The sequence below is a fragment of the Chironomus tepperi genome, unplaced genomic scaffold (genome assembly GCF_022539635.2).
Source record: "Chironomus tepperi strain 1889 unplaced genomic scaffold, CSIRO-AGI_Ctep_v1 contig_127, whole genome shotgun sequence".
Lineage (NCBI taxonomy): Eukaryota > Metazoa > Arthropoda > Insecta > Diptera > Chironomidae > Chironomus > Chironomus tepperi.
The window spans coordinates 176,990-194,354 of NW_027226249.1; the positions used below are offsets into that span (position 1 = coordinate 176,990).

Genomic DNA, 17,365 nt, shown 5'->3' on the forward strand with positions numbered 1-17,365 from the left:
TTTTGACCTTATATGACTCATCCTGACATCCTGAGCGATTTACTCACTTCAAAAGGTTATTATCGAATTCTGGAGACTCATATGACTAATATTGACATCTTAAAACATATAAAAACCTAAAGAAACTACTGGAAACTACCTGAAGACTCACCTAGACTACATTTGACTCACTTTGACCCCCTGAGACATTTTAAAAGACTAACATCGTTATCTTGTTATTTATATTGACCTCATATGACCCACCTTGATGTCCTGGGATATTTAATGACCTTAGAAGACTATCATCGAATTTTAAACACCCACCTAGATTACATATAGCTCATTTGAACCTCTTAGACAATTTAAAAGGCTATTATCGATGTATTGGTACTAATCTTGTCCTCATATGACAATCTTTGATACCTTGAGACACTTTATGACCCAAAAATACTATTATAGATTTTTGGAGAACCACCTTGGCATCATATGACTCCTTTTGATATCCAGAGACATTTAATTGGTCTAAGAAGATACCATCGATACATGTAGACCCAACTACGCCTCATTTGTCTCATAAAAAAATCCTAAAATCTTCACTAATATAATAAGATTATATCAGATACTTTAAGACCCTTCTTTAGCTATGGAGACTTTCCTCAACATCCATAGACCTCTTTCAACCATCAAATCCACAATTTTAGCAATCTTACAATAAAAATCACCATCAAACCCGCATCAAAATGAACAAAATTCAACACTTCAGCCAAAAAAAGTTTCCATCTCCAGCATATTATATTGTTATTGCTGCAGCACGGCACACAATACATCACAAAGAGTAGAGAATCAAGAATGATATATAAAAATGAGTATAATAAATGATTTATGATTCCCTTTCCAATTAAAAAGAATATAAAGAGCTATGCACTTAATCGTTATGCAAATTAATAATTTTGACCTTGTTCACTTGGCACTGCACTATACCTATTAAGCATATTATTCATTCAGTTCTGTATATTTTTTTTTCTTCATCATTATGAATCGTGCTGGTGGAAGTGCATTGGAAATTCTTTTTATTTCTCTCTGTCATCGTCCTACATTCCTACAATGTGGGTATTTATTGATAATTTGAGTTGGCAGTATAAAGTATCAGTTTTGGTTGAACTTTTTTTGGGACATTACAATGTATATGCAGACATGAAAATTTATACAAATATATGAAATTAAATCGTTTTAAAATGGATGGCAAATTGTGACACAGAAACTCATTTGGTAAGTTGGAATAAGAAGTTAAATAAGAAGTTGAATTGTCCACGAGAGCCATTCATAATTGCGATTTTCTATGGCTATTCTGAGGTAGAGAAAATAAGAAGTAAGAAACATGTAGATGTATGAAAATTGATGAATGAATAGAAATGAATTTTGGAAGATTCAATGAACTTTTAGAGAAGAGGAATGATGGATGCTTTAATGTCTAAAACATTGATCAAATCCTTATCATATTGACAATACTACTTGTAATGATTAAGAATGAGATCGCTGATGGGAGTCAAATCCACACAATTCACAAAAGAACCACATTAATTTCCGGTCTGTTGCTTAACCTCTCGCTCACAAAGGCATTACTCTCGCTTTGGCAGGAAGTCGACTATATATGGCTCGATACCCCAGATTCCAATCTGTACGGACAGCACGGATACATGAATAAATAATGCCAATAGTCTATCAAGAATCGGCTTAGCATATAATAATAAGTGTCAAAGTCATTCAAGTCCACTCTCAAGTTTGAAATTTGTTTGAAAATAATACAGCCTTCTTAAAAGGTCAGAACAGTAATGAAAGAATGTCAGCTCAACGTGCGGACAGAAAATTTGAACAAGCTAGGTGACAGAGCCAGCAACAGAGTCAGATGGAAAGCCTTGCCTGTTGTAACCTAAGCTCCAAATAGGAACATGGTTGCAGTAAGTAAGTAAGTAAAAAGATCAGGGCCTAATCCCTTAAAAAGCAATTATCACTACCATCAAGAGCAGGCTCACTCATGTAGTTCCAGATCCAAGTTGTAAATCACTAAATATTATTGAAGGTCACACAACCGAAGACTTAATCACTCAATCAGAATAACCAACATTCCCGTCAAAAATTAGCACACGTCTTAAAAATCAATACAGTTCTCCTAAATGTAGTAGCCATAAGCAGTCAACTGTTCTCAAACCCCAATTACCGCACAGCATGAACACGCCAAAATGTTTATAATTCACATAATAAAATCACCACAAGCTTAAAGCATACAAGCGCAACTGTATGTCCAAAATAATTAGCACACCTTTGACTTTACAGCTAAAAATGACAAAATTAAAGAAGTCAATATGTGATCTTTAGGATTGCCCCAGAAAAATAAAAAAGTTATTGCAATATCCAGCAAAATCTCACGTATTTACAAGCTATTAAGTCATTTCGCATAGCTCTCGATATTTTGTGCTGTTACATCTTACAATAACAAATTTTTTTCCATTTAAAAAGAGCTATTAATGATCAACTAATGACTAATGAACTCTACAACTCTAAGTTTACAGCAAAAAAATGTTCATGCAACAGCAGCACAGTAACAAGTCATGACAAAACAATTTTTTTTCTCTTTCTGGTAAAGTAAAGAGACAGGTGAGTGAAGTGGAGTCTCTTTGTGATATTTTTTTGTTGTTTGCCAGAGATCTGTGATTATTTTATTATATTACATCAAAACATGTGACTTTACAGAAATCAACCTTTTTTGCTTGAGCAATGATGAAATGTTGTCTAGATGTGGTTTGGGGTTCAAATGGACGGTATGGTGTAATTTGAAGCTAAATTTGAGAGGAAAATTGAGCTAAGTTTGGTGAAATTGAGTAAAAGTTGTCGCAAATTGTACAAAAGACCGTTTTGAGCAAAAAATGATCAAAATTGAGCAACTTTGATCAACATTTATTCAAAATTGAGCAACTTTGAGCAACATTTATTCAAATTTGAGCAACTTTGAGCAACAAATGTTCAAAATTGAGCAACTTTAAGCAACAAATGTTCAAAATTGAGCAACTTTGAGCAACAAATGTTCAAAATTAAGCAACTTTGAGCAACAAATGTTCAAAATGGAGCGACTTAGAGTAACGATTCTTTAAAATTGAGCGACTTTGAGCGACAAATGTTCAAAATTGAGTAACTTTGAGCAACAAATATTCAAAATTGAGCAACTTTGTGCATTAATTATTCAAAATTGAGCAACTCTGAGTTACAACTTTTCAAAGTTGATCTTTAAAATTGAGCAACTTTAAGCATCAAATGACCAAAACTGAGCAACTTTGGGCAACAATTCTTTAAAATTGAGCCATTTTGAGCAAAAATTCTTAAAAATTAAGCAATTCTGAGCAACAATCCAACCTTATCTTCATAACTCAATACCAATAAACCACTAATGCGCCACAAAATCCACACCATCACTTAAAACTCTTTCTTCTAACATTTTTTCAATAAAAAATTCAAAACATGACATTTTTCAGCTTCCCAGCAGGGAGCAACGACGATTACACGATGCGCTTTTACTCTTCAGTCATTGAGTTGACGATCGTGATGTTGAAATTTAGTTTAGTTAAATATCCAAACAACATCTTACATGCGACTCACATAATCTCTTTAAAATCTAAACAGATGATTTTAGTCAAAAGAAGTATAGGAGTGTTGGCTAATTAGGTTGGCGCACCATGTGAGGCAGTGTTTACGATCAATTTGATATGCAAGAAGAAGGAAAAAAAGTTCAAGCTATGAAATTTTTGCTGATTAATTTTTTTTTAATAATTGAAAGCAGGCATTCATTCATAAAAGAATTTAGAGCTTTTTTTGTGTATATTCGATTAATTAGCGAATAATAAACATGCGATTAAGTTGAATTATTCATGTTTTTGTGGGTTCTGTCTACTTAATAAGCTAACAAATTGCGCATTTTAAATAAAATGTAAGTGGAAGTTGTGTAGGTCAAAATTCTTAATTAGGTATGCTTAATTGGATAGTTTTTGTGTGTGGAGAAAAGAATTTCAAGTTCAATGCTGTGTAAAAGTGTGCTGGATATTTAATTTGTATTTTTTGGAAGAGGCTGTTGACCTAAAATGTCTTTAAGAATTATAATCTTCAGATTAAGGGATTATACAGTTACAGGGACCGGGTGCATCTTTTATGCAAGTATATAGACGAGAATTGATTGATTTTTGGAAGTGCGGGCTCTAAAAGTCCAAAAAGATGCCGGAACTCGAGTCTGGATCTATTTTTCTGGAGTCTGGACTCCAGCAGAGGAACTCTCATCTTGAAGTTTTGCAAAATCTGATATAAACGGTCTCTGGTCCATTTTTAGAGAAAACTCCTAAACTAAAGCCTATTGGTCACCTTAGTGACAATATCCCACGACACCTGCTACCTCCCTGAACTCTCAATCGTCATAGCTGTGTCATACGTCAATGACTTCCAAATAAAACACCAAAATTCAATTACAATCTACAAAAACAGCCACCACACCTAACTCAATATCCAAATATAAAAAAATTCTCATCCCAACTAGATCAAATCGCCTCGTGAAAGTGAATAGAAAGTCAGTCAATACCCACAAATCCACTCAACCTCAAATAAGTTCAAAAATTAGCATGATATGTTCTATATTGTTAATTATTCAACAAGAAGAGTCAAATATTAAGTTTCAATAATTAATCTCAATAAAAAGTTTGACCGGATTTCTAATTTATGACTTTTTGATTTATATTTTCTTGCAAAAATGCTGACATTGATTTGAATATGATGAGAAATTGTGCTGTAAATCATAGTAAAATCACCAATGCATATAGATTTGGGTTTATATTGTCATATTGTGTGGTTTATTTGCAAACTTAAGCAATTTTTGATGAGATTTTTAAGACTTGAATGAGTTGCTGTTACATAAAGTGGAATTTACTATAAATTCTAGCAAATTGCGGTCGAGTACACACTTAAAGTCATCTTCATCAAATTTATAATGTGTCATAATTTTCAATTCATCGAAATCTCAGTCACCGTTTTTCTTTCATGCTTCTTAAATTCCTGTTCAGCAACTGTATTTCACGCAAAAAAAAAGAGTTATCTACAATTTAAATTAAATTAAATTCAATTTTTTTTGCGATGAAAGATTTCTTAATTGAATTTAGAATGCTTTTGGATGTTCTTCTTTTGTGCGGGTTTGTTGAGCTTAATGTGTTAATGTTTACGGTTTTTTTGGTAGATAAGTGAAGTTTTTAAAGAAGTGGTTAATTGAGTGCTTAACTTTGAAGTGGGAAATTGTTGGAAATGAGAATTTATTTTGGATTTTTTATCCGATTTATGGATTTAGCCAGATTTATGGATTTAAATTTTACATTTTGAGTAAACTTTTAATTGAAAATTCTCAATTTGCGTCAATTTTTGCAATTTGTAAGTTTTGCTTCAATTTTTGCATTTTTTGTCAAATTTTGCTTCAAATTTTACATTTTGTGGCAACTTTTGCTTCAAATTTTACATTTTGTGGCAAGTTTTGCTTCAAATTTCAAATTTATACACAATTTTGTCTAAAATTTCATAATAAAGTCTAATTTTTGATTCATTCTTTACTTTTTGAGATAGATTCAGTTCTGAATTTGCCTAAAATTGACACAAATGCGCCACAATTGCGCCCAATCCAATAAATTTCAACCAACTTCTCAACTTAATTCTCACAATTTCTTAGTAAAATTAAATCATTTTCCTCTCCTCACTTCATCAAAAAAAGCAAGCCAAACAAGAAGTACAAAAAGTACAATTTCAAGTACAATGTATCATTAAGAAATAAATAAAAGCAAAAATAGTTGACATGGATGTTGTTAAGTAATTTTCTCGCCATACTCCACTTTAATACCAATTCTAATCTTTCAAGCAGAATCGACGAATGACCGAGTAAATGCGTAAAATTCCGCGTTAAATTGTCGCTCGGTGCAAAAACAGAAAATTAAATTAAATTCGCTTCTTCAATTTTTTACTCATTTGCCGTCTTCTTGCTGTTCTTTGGAATCTCACGCGATGTTAAAGAATTGGAGTAAGAAGTGGAAAAAAATATTTTGTTTCACCTAATTTTACACGCAAAGCGACAGTGGCATCGATGACCTACATTTCATAATTTTTATTTTTTTGCGGCACATTCCCATAAATAACTTCATTCAATGTAAATTTCCTCAGAAGTTCTCAATCGTACATCATCATCATCATCAGCTCATATGCAGCCATTGTCGATTCTTCTGCTTGTCTGTCTGATGTAATAACGGTTTTATGCACTTTTGTGCTAATTATGACTCGATCTCAATTGCATAAAAGAACAATTATAAAAAAAAACTTGACCCTTGTTTGAAGCAACGCAGCAATTGCTACTCATACTTTTTGTTTTGAAATTCTTCATCATTATAAAGCTTGATGTGCATGACAGAGATCTTTTTTTGCTTACTAATTCTTTTCTCAATAATAATAATGAATTTATGAATAATATGAAGATTTTACTGCTGCTTTATACTTGAAATGCAACGGAATGGAAGAGAGGAAGGTAATGAATGGATGATGTTGTCCGGTTGTCTAACAGATGCATCATTCATGTCTAGTCTTGTTTAAGGTGGAAGGTCGAGAAAAGAAAGAGTTTTTTGTGCTGTTCTGATGGATGGAAATGGGATTGATGGGTTATTTGTAAAGTGTGAGAATAATTAATGTTGTATGGGACATGTGTGAAGGAATAGGGGACAAATTTGATCAAAAAACAACAATTAAAGCTTAAAGCATTAACATTGAAGCAAAAAACATCAAAATTGAAGCGAAAAAATCAAAATTGAAGCAAAAGACATCAAAATTGAAGCAAAAGTCATCAAAATTGAAGCAAAAGTCATCAAAATTGAAGCAAAAGACATCAAAATTGAAGCAAAAGTCATCAAAATTGAAGCAAAAGTCATCAAAATTGAGCAAAACTTTCAAAATCAAATTGAAGCAAAATTCTTCAAAATTGAAGCAATAGACATCAAAATTGAAGCAAAATCATTAAAGTTCAGCAAAACTCTTCAAATTGGAACCAAAATAAAAACAAAGCTAAGAACTAAATGCGCTCACACCACTTTAATCCACATATCAATATCAAACAATTAATTCTTTTCCATAAATTATTCGCAACTTTTTTCTTACTTCCATACATTTTTCCTTACTATTTTTGACTTATTTATTATTGCATAATTTATATTTTTTCCACTTCCATTGTGCCATACTTTTAACAAATAAATGATGAGATTTTTTTTTTTTTTTCTTTAATTATTTGCTTTCTTCTTTCACTTTTTGTTAGTGCCTGACTCATACACAACAAATCCATTGTTTTATGAAAGATGATATTCAATTTAACGTTTACGTCCATGCGGTCATGAAGCATAAAATAATAAAAAACAATAGAGTTATTAAAGGTTCGGCATAATCTCCGGACATTTTTATGATTTGCGAGTGTCTTCAAAGATTATTGAAATATTCATTATACTTTTATCTCACTGACCATTTAATTACCTTTTAAAAATTGAGTGAGCGACAGATGGATAGAAATTAAATTACGAGGAACAAAAAGGCATGAAAAACAAAAAATTGTCACATAATAAAATGGAATGAAATTGTTGCGGTCATTTATACTTAATATTATGCAATAAAAAGGTATGCTTTTGTCGCTACAGACGGAATGAATGGAGATTTGCTATTTAAGAAGAAAAAAAAAGTACAATATAACCTGGAAGTTCGAAGACTTGTCATATTTCATAATAATTATTTTTCTATTGAATTCGTTGCATTTAATGAGTGACACAAGGCTGCAATTTAGTGACAATTTTAATTACATTTTTTTTTTGCTGTAATTTTTTCTGCTTTGAATTATGACTGACTGTTTTTTTGTATCTTGACAATTATTGTTTCATAAGACAGAGACAGAGATTATGGGTCATTAGACTGTGATGTCCAATCTTTAGTGAGTGATTGAGAGTTGGTCTATTAGCTTGCTGTCAAAGATATCTGAATTTAGAAGACACACGGCATAAAAATGTTAATTACAGTTTTTTGCATCTCTGCATCTATGCGCATCTAATTTTGGCGAACCCGACAAATTATTCAGTCCCAGGCCTTCATGACTCTGACTTGAGACAAGATTCGATAAATTGCATCCTCTTGCAAGAATCGAGTTAACCTGGGACCTGGAAAAATGACAATCAATACGATTTAAATTTTAGTGTCTTATTATCCTCAGAAAACACTATCCCAAACGACACACATCGATAAAAAGACGAAAAATAGTGTTTTTTGGCTGGGCAACGGTTTTGGTCAAACCCTACAACCTAGATGTGCCGCGAAAAATAGAAGGTTGTCCAACACTGCTCTAAATTTTACCAAATTTGGCTAGATGGCTTGTAACGAATCCAACTCTAAGAATTATGACAAATTTTGCGTGGGTTCAGATTTTACACAATTTGACTCAATATCCGATTCATGATTAAGTGTGAATGACGAGTCATGCTTACCTAAAATTATAATTCTTCAACATCTCTACTTCTTGTCCTTATCTATACTCTTTACTATTCTATAAAGATCTGAATTTGTGTAATAAGCAGTGTTAAGGCATGTTCTGAAGGTCAAACCCCTAACCATGAATACGCCCCTGTCCAATACATCTTAATGTCTCCTACTTTGCAAAGCTCACAATTCTCATTATTTGCCAAACCTCATTTGCCTACAATCCCCATATAAAAGTATCAAACACTTTGAATTGCCTTATGTTGTGAAGGTTGAATGTTAAGGTCCGAATAAAATTAGAATTGATTTTAATCTGCCATTTAAATCTGATGAATAAAATCACAATAAAAGCTGTTATAAGTTGTATTGTAGGGCACATGCGTGCAGTTTTGAATTAATTGTCGTATATTTTTCAAACTTCCTATTTTCATGAATATTTATGCCTAATATTTCTTAATAAATTTATGAATATCAAATTATGCACTCCCAAGTTCATGAATCAAACGATTTCTAAAAGGTTAAAACTTTATGCTTTAATCGTAACTTCCATAATAAATCCGTATATGCACATAAAGTTCATCTTATAAAAATTCACGATTTCCATCAATCATTCAATCCGATTTCCATCACGAACTTGAACCCACAGTGGAATTTTATAGCATTTTTTTATGTTCAAAACAATTAGCAATGGTCGGTATTTGGGAATTATAGTTAGGAAGAAAGTATTGTATGAATCAAGGGGAAAATTGATGGGTTTTAGTTTAGTGATTTGCAGTTCTTAAAGCTTTCGAATTAGCAAAATTACTGCAAATAGTGAGTGCGGTGGTCCGGCGCGCCCTCACTAGTTAAACAATAATTAGCCACGAATCAACCTAGCACAGCTCTGGATCTCAATAGATATGAATAGCTAAAGGTTTTTTATGCAAATAGTAGAATTTCTGCCGAGGAGCACAATTAATACGCTAGCGGCGCCGTGTCAACGACAAGACATGAAGTTGAATTTATTGCTTTCTGCGACGACTGATTTCTGTTGGTTTTAAAGAGGCACCTTCGAGTGACTCAAATCAAGAAGGATTCACAATGGAACCTTAAGAGGTCCGTTAATCCTTCATTGGGTGAAAATATGGATTCTTTACGGAAGTGACCTTCTTTTGGTATTGATACATGGTACCCATGACTGAGACTCAAGGGTTTCATGGCAGATCCTACTTCATTGATATTGCTCGGGTTCGTACAGTTCAGAATCGTCTTAAACTCATCAAAACTAGGATTTGTGGTCAAATTAGTAGTGCTCGGTCAAGACCCACAGGCCTACATTTCCTACATTTTAGATGGCTAGGCCTGGAGTTTTGAGCTGTAGCTTATAATTTGTCCAAGACTGCAGGTCTGCAAAATTTTCTCCAGACGTGCAATTTTGGATAAACCCTGCAAATTAGCCATTCAAAGTTTGACAATCAGAACCATAACTTTACTGGCCACAATTTTAAATTCCATTTAAATTTTATTTCCTCAAAAATCCGTAAATTATTAAAATCCACATCCAACTTGATGATAACATAAATCACCAACACCAAAGTCTAATTCACACAATAAGACATAATTAGACATAGAATGAGGATTAAAAGCTTAAATAAATTAGCCGACAATTTGAGAACCACCGTGAATGATTTAATTAGCTAAATTAATCTTAGCTATGCAAATTTTGTTCCTGGTTCTATGAAAATTTATTGCTCAAATATCACAAATAAAAAATCTAAAATTTTAACACATTTTTGTTGACTTCTCACACATTTACTTCCTGCCTTTTTTATTACGATATTTCTTTCACTTCCATATCAAATTTTTTTGTTCATGATATTTATCTTTTCAATCTTACTTTTCTTTCACTATTCAGTCTTTAGAGTCTTAGTGTCTCACTTTTCCTACTGTGCTGTGTTCAATTTGAATTATCATATGAAATAGGCTTGTTTTCATCAGCAGTGATTATAATCAACAATGGTACAATTATGATGATGGAATTTGTAGTATCGAAGATATATCTAATCAATGGTGTTTGTGGCTGATGTGTTCTTGATTTCGTAAAGGTTTTGGCTATTACATTGTTGTATCTTTTGTATATTTTGACTTGTAATGGATAGTATCTGACACAAATAATAATAATTTAACTCAACAGAGTGTTATTACGTTTATTATTGTTTAAAATAGACTCTTTGAGCCTATATTGCCTCATCTAACTCTAGAACGTTTGATTTAACAACAAAACGCTTTATTTAAACCGATTTATGCTTAGAGAGTCAAATCTGACCCCAAAGAATTTCATATTCACACCAAATTTTCAATTTGGGTGAATATATTGTTTTTGGTCTATCACTGAAACCACTTTTTTTGATTTGCTGGATTACCCTAGGGGAATTGCCCCATATAGTTGCTAGCCAAAAGTCTGTGCCTGGGAATACCAATCCAACAGTGAAAACCGCATCTCATTTGGTGCTTCCAGTGCCGAGAAATCGCAAAAAAACGCTTTCTGTCATTAAGTTAGCAAGTTAGCAAGTTAGCAAGTTAGCAAGTTAATCGGTGCGATAACTCGTTTCAAACTCAATATTAAGACTTCGGGTTTTTTGCATCTGATAGATATCGGTTATGGCAAGAGCTGTATTGTTTTTGGAACCATAAGATGCTTCCACTGAGGCACACGATGCAAAAATCTGTCATTTTTTTGCAAAATTATAGCCGATTATTCCAAAACACGTGTCAAAAAAATCGCGGCCTCGCTTCGCTCGGCCGCATACTATTTAGATTTCTTCTTATCTTAATTTTAATTAAGTAAAAATTAAGCATTTATAAATGTGTTTTATCCACAATATTAATATAATTATTCAATACGTTTTGGCGTAATGCAATCGTAGCAATGTAAATATATTTTATCTTCATCATGTCATGCGTTCAAGTCCTACTGTTTTTTTTTTTATTTTTTAATTTTTTGAGTTGTTTTTTTCGGAACCCTTATACTTTACCATTAATATAAATATTAAATCAGAGTTGCAAAACAGACACCTGTGACAGGCAAAAACCATACAATTTCTTGATAATGTGTATGGATTTGTAAGAAATTCTATACAAATTGGTTTTTGTCTGTCACAGGTGCCTGTTTTGCAACTCTGTATTAAATGTATTAATTAGAGATATCTTTCGAAATAAATGCAGTTTGCAGTTCAGCCCGGCTCGTATAGATCTATATTAGTACTGTAATCTACCCAAGTCGGGCGAGCGAAGCTCAGCCCGGCTCGTATAGTGATCTATATTAGTACTGTAATCTACCCAAGTCGGGCGAGCGAAGCTCATCCCGGCTCGTTTAGTGATCTATATTAGTACTGTAATCTACCCAAGTCGGGCGAGCGAAGCTCAGCCCGGCTCGTATAGTGATCTATATTAGTACTGTAATCTACCCAAGTCGGGCGAGCGAAGCTCAGCCCGGCTCGTATAGTGATCTATATTGGTACTGTAATCTACCCAAGTCGGGCGAGCGAAGCTCAGCCCGGCTCGTATAGTGATCTATATTAGTACTGTAATCTACCCAAGTCGGGCGAGCGAAGCTCATCCCGGCTCGTATAGTGATCTATGAAAAAACTGTAATCTACAGTGTGAGTAGAAAAATAGTTCGAGCGAAGCTCGAACATTAATAGTTCGAACGCAGTTCGGACTTGGTTGAGCGAAGCTCACAAATTTTTGCGCCCTGAACGGAGCGAAGCGAGTGAAGGCGTGAAAATTTTCCCAAGCAGCACAAACTGCATTTATATCAAAAAATATTGCCATGTGGAGAAAAATAGTTCGAGCGAAGCTCGAACATTAATAGTTCGAACGCATACTTCATTTAAATTATTTTAGTTACTATGTAAGTAATCATTATTTATCACATTTATTTGATGAATCTATTATTTTGTTCAAGTGGTTTTTTTAATTCTTACTTTTCTGAACAGTTTTCTGATCTATGTATGGTGTGAATATTCCATGAAGCGTGATCCGCTTCATTACTAGTTATGAGAATGTAAAGAGTCTCACTCGATTAAATAAACCTTCTTGCAACCCTAATTTTATTCTATAGATCCTCATTTTTTTCTAAGACACAACATTCCATCTTTAAATGCATTATTTAGTACTAAAACTTTACTTTTGGACCCTTTTGACTTTGAATAAATTTATTAGAACAAAAAGATACTTTTTCGATTTTCAAAAGCTTCATTCAATTTCAAAAAGGATTGTTGGTCTTCTATAGGGTTCATTTAATTCAAAAGTGTCTTAAATGTGGCCTAGTTTAGCAAAGTTAGCTCAAAAATAGTAATATTCGACCGCAGAGACTCCTCATTCAACACTGGAGAGCTTTTGATTGTAGACATCCTTTTTCAGCCCTAGTGGACCACAATCGACTTTAAATAGTAATATTATATTCCGTATTCAAATGAGTAAACTCTTCAAAAATCCATATAACTTCATTCGATTGTAGAAAGCCTTAGTCGACCCTAATGAGCCTTATTCGATCCTAAAGAGTAATTGTCAACCTTAAATTGCTTTAATCGACTTTGAAAAATCGCAATCAACCCTAATTTGCCTCTCTGAAATCTTTAAAGCATTAATCAATCCAATAAAGCTTAACTCAACCCAATAAAGCCTCAAAACACTTCCAAAATCCCTCAATAAATCCAAATTATGTCACTAAACCCAACAATCATCTCACAAATTCCCTTCAATAATCTAATCAATGTAAAAGTACGCACCTAGAGCAATAAAACATGCCAATTCATTCAATAAATTTACACCTGACAACATCACCTTGAGCCATTTGCAGTTTTTTTTTTTCAAACGATCAGCAAGTCGCATTTACAGCATAAATTGAAAAGTTCAAAGACACCAAAAAGATATTGAATTGTAAAATTGTGCACATATATATTGATATTTGAAGTCAAGTCAAGCGCCAAATACAGTCGAGAGTTGCAGTGCTGATATTTTATTTTGTGTTTTCATTCTCTTTAGGTTTTTTCTCGGTATCTCTGCTTTTTCAAGCATCAACATGTACTTTTTTTTATTTATATGGGTGTTTTTTGGATCGTTTGCAAATTCTTTATTGCGCTTTTTATGTTCATTTTTATTTTAGAGACTGAGATGCAGATACACACGGGTTTACTGTTGTTTTTGTTATTTTAGCGACAAGGTATGGAGGTTTTATAGGAGTTTGAGAGAATTTTATGGGAAATTTGTTTTGAGATTTTTTTTAATAGTTGTTTGAAGATTTTTTGTGTTTTGATGGCGGATAAAGAATTTTTATGGGAATTGTGAGGTTGTTTGGATAATCAGTAACTTTGAAAAAAGGTGAATGAGCCTCTATTCTTGATCGACATAGTTTCAAAATTTCCCATTAAGTCGTCTTGCCTTCTGACTATTCAGAACAGTCCAAAAATGGTGACTCGCCAGAGAAAAGTAACAAAATTGCCACAAAATTGACAAGTTGGTGCCACATGGTTCTAGTTAAACCACTATCCGAACGACATGGTATTTAAATTAGAATTTGACGTTGTCTTCGAGAAATTCAACTCTATTTGTCTTATTATTAGCATTAAGACAGTGCATCTCAAATTTTCGAACTAATTAAAATTACTTATTACTATCAAAAAATGATCTGAAATGATAAATCAGTTTCAAAATCGTGAGATTCAAAGTACTTTAGAACTGGCTTAGTTTGAATCATGAATAACACTGGAAGCTGGCTAGATTAAAATCAGCATAATTCTGTCTTTGGACCGATTCCGATTTAAATCTGACACCATGGCAGAGTAAAATTGGCCTGGTGCCGGGTTCTAGATTGATTAAGCTACTTATACCCTGAGTACACAAAAAAAAGTTGTATCAAGTTGATGGTAAGTTAATGTCCAATTGATGACTAGTTCTAAAGTATTTTTGTCCAATCAGGTTCTATTCGAAACTATATCCCCTAAAATACAAAGAACACGCTATGCTTATTTCATACAATTGAGCATGCTTACAAAAGTGAGTGTACTCAGAGTATGCTCTTTGCTTGATAGATATATTTTGCATCCATACCTAAACCACTAACAAACCCCACTCTCAGGAACGCTCAAACTCAAACACATTTCAATAACTTATGTCTTAATAACAGAATTGCATGATAGAAGATAGTGTAAAAGCGTAGGTTATTGCATGTAATACGGAATTCACTTACTTCTCAACTCTCCTCCGATTGCAGCAGTCTAAGTCTACGTCAACAAAACGGCTTCTTTTTCTCACTTGATAATGAATATTTTATGTACAAACTGGAAAGAGAAATGAAATAAAATTTGTTAGAAATTTAATTAATGAGCTTGGTTTTGAGATAAATTGAGAGGTATATCACTTGGAAAGAGCTTAATCGAGTAGTTTTGTCCAGAGGTCTTAGTCGAGTTGGACTTTGTATGGAGTCGAGTCGATTTGAGTCGTTTTCTAATCAAAATTCGAGTCGAATTCGAGCTTATGTCCGTACTTTAAAACTTGTTAATGGCAAGTCAATGTCCAGATGATGTCTAGTTCTGCAATAATTTCATCAACTTGAGTTGATTCTACCACTTAAATTTACAATTCAACAATAAAAAGCTTTCTACGATTGATAAATTTCAAACATTTCCATCCAATTCTTCAACACTTAAGACTCAATCACATTGAGACACATTAAACATCTGTTCCAGTTCCAGTCATACAAAATTATCACCCCTCGACCCCACAAACATTATGAAATGCTGTCCATTTGAAAAGAAAAGAACTCAAACAAAAAAAGAATCTCTGGAACCATAAAGAAGGAATTAAAATGATGCAAAAAAAAACCAGTTTTAATGTGAATCTGTGCAACTTCTTCTTCGTCATCTTTTTGTGTATTCACATTATCGTATGAGTGAGAAGAAGTAAAAGAATCTTCTTCTTACAGCTTAATGCATTTGAAACTGCGATGAATAGTGGAAGAGAAGGAATTTCATGAAAACTAAAAATAACAAGAGAGAGAATATACATAAATTATTGCATCCGTGACTTTTACTGCCGTTTTTCATAATTTTTTTGAGAAAAAAAAAACAGTAAGTTGGGTTGTTTGGCAGTTGCGTCTATTGGTAAATGGGATTTTGGATGCTTTTGACAAAAAATGTACATATGAATGGCTTTTTATGGTTAGTTAAGCTGGATTGTCCTAGATCTGACTCCATGCTACAGCCACAACAGCCTAACAACACTTAACATCGCTTTTTCAACGCTGAGAGCCTTCCAGGTCTGTCTCAGTCCACCGTACTCTCTAAAAACCAAAACGTCACTTCCCAAGCAGCCCCAAAAATCACTGCAGCAGCATAATTCTGTTAACTTTTTCCAAAGTTCATCGTCGCGACGCCACAAAGAAGACGAAGAAGTAATTTTTGTATGTTAAAAATTCACGTTTAATTTATCATCAATTTCTGTTGCAATAAGCAATGTGATACTCATTGAATCTCATGCAGATTATGTCACATAAAATTTATTCATTCTTGTTAATGTCGGCTTGATACTCAGTGCTGCTTGTGGATTTAATTTAAGACAAATTCATTTTGATGGTAATTAATGAATTTTTCTGATTGATTAAATATTGATTGTTGTAGCTGTAGACCAGCTTATTTATGACTTTCTTGGTATTTAATTATGTCCATATCCTGTTGAAATTCTCAGAAAATAATTGTGAAGCTGATAAAAATGGCACTAGTTGGCTTCCATTTATGTCAATACAAATTATCCATCTGTGGATGTTTCAATCATTTATGTCAGTTATTGGCTGTCATTTTCTCTCATGTAACTGAATTTTTTTGTAGCAGCAAGATAGGGCTTCAGCTCAAGATGTCATAACATTTATATCGATGGACGATGGGGCTCTGACAGATAGGCTGATGCTACTGTAACTGACATAGAGTGATAATGTGTCTTATTTTAAGGAAAGTGGAAACCGTTTTTTTTACTATCGACTATAACAGTTGATTTATACTAGCTAATGGTTGATGCTTGCTTCTTGAAACAGAGCATACGCTTATATACTTTGTACTGCTCATAGTCCAATCTAAAGGCAAGATACTCATGACATATGGGTGCTTCACCCCCAAGAGCATTACATAATGAATGAAAAGCCCTTGACCTTTAATTCACTAGAACAGACAATGATCATACTCACATGGTACCATGGTGCCATCACAGAACCATGTGTCCATGCTCATTGTCTGTCAAAATTATCTACAGAGCTTTAAGTAGACTCAAATTGTTTATAAATTCGAGAAAATTTTAATCAATTTTTCCAGACACTACCTTATCTTATAAACATAACAAACCTTGGAAATGTTACAAAAGTTTATTGACTACTCATAACAATAGTCTAGTAATCTAATAAATTGGTATTAATAGGCATTGACGTTGTAAATGACTCCGTCAAAACAACAGGTTGCTGTTATTACTTTTGAAATAATAAATCAAATTTTCTAATCGAGCTTGATAAGCTACCCGAAAAGCACAAATTGGTTGATCGATCAAAAATCTATGCTGTTATAAGGTTGGCGTTACTCTGGCTTGATGAAGGATTCAATTTTAAATCTGCATCATGTTAACTTCTCATGGATTCGTCTTAGAACCGGCAATATGCCAAAGCAACGCGAATTAGGCTTAGAACCCGAACTAACCCAGAGCAACTTGAATTTGACTTCGAACCGGCATCATCCCAAAGCCACGCCGACCTTTTGCCAGATTTTAGACCAATTACCCGATATGTACTCCTCGGACT

The 17,365-nt window shown here is 33.3% G+C and overlaps 1 protein-coding gene across 1 annotated transcript in view; it reads right to left on the reverse strand.

Annotated features, from left to right (window-relative positions):
* The window catches only part of ko (Stork-head domain-containing protein knockout), a 43,714-nt gene extending 28,845 nt beyond the window's left edge, over positions 1 to 14,869 (reverse strand). The window contains exon 1 of the mRNA XM_070636374.1: positions 14,777 to 14,869. The gene's annotated coding sequence lies outside the window, so the exon portion shown is untranslated. The remainder of the gene's footprint in view (positions 1 to 14,776) is intronic.
* Between the last annotated feature and the right edge of the window lie 2,496 nt (positions 14,870 to 17,365).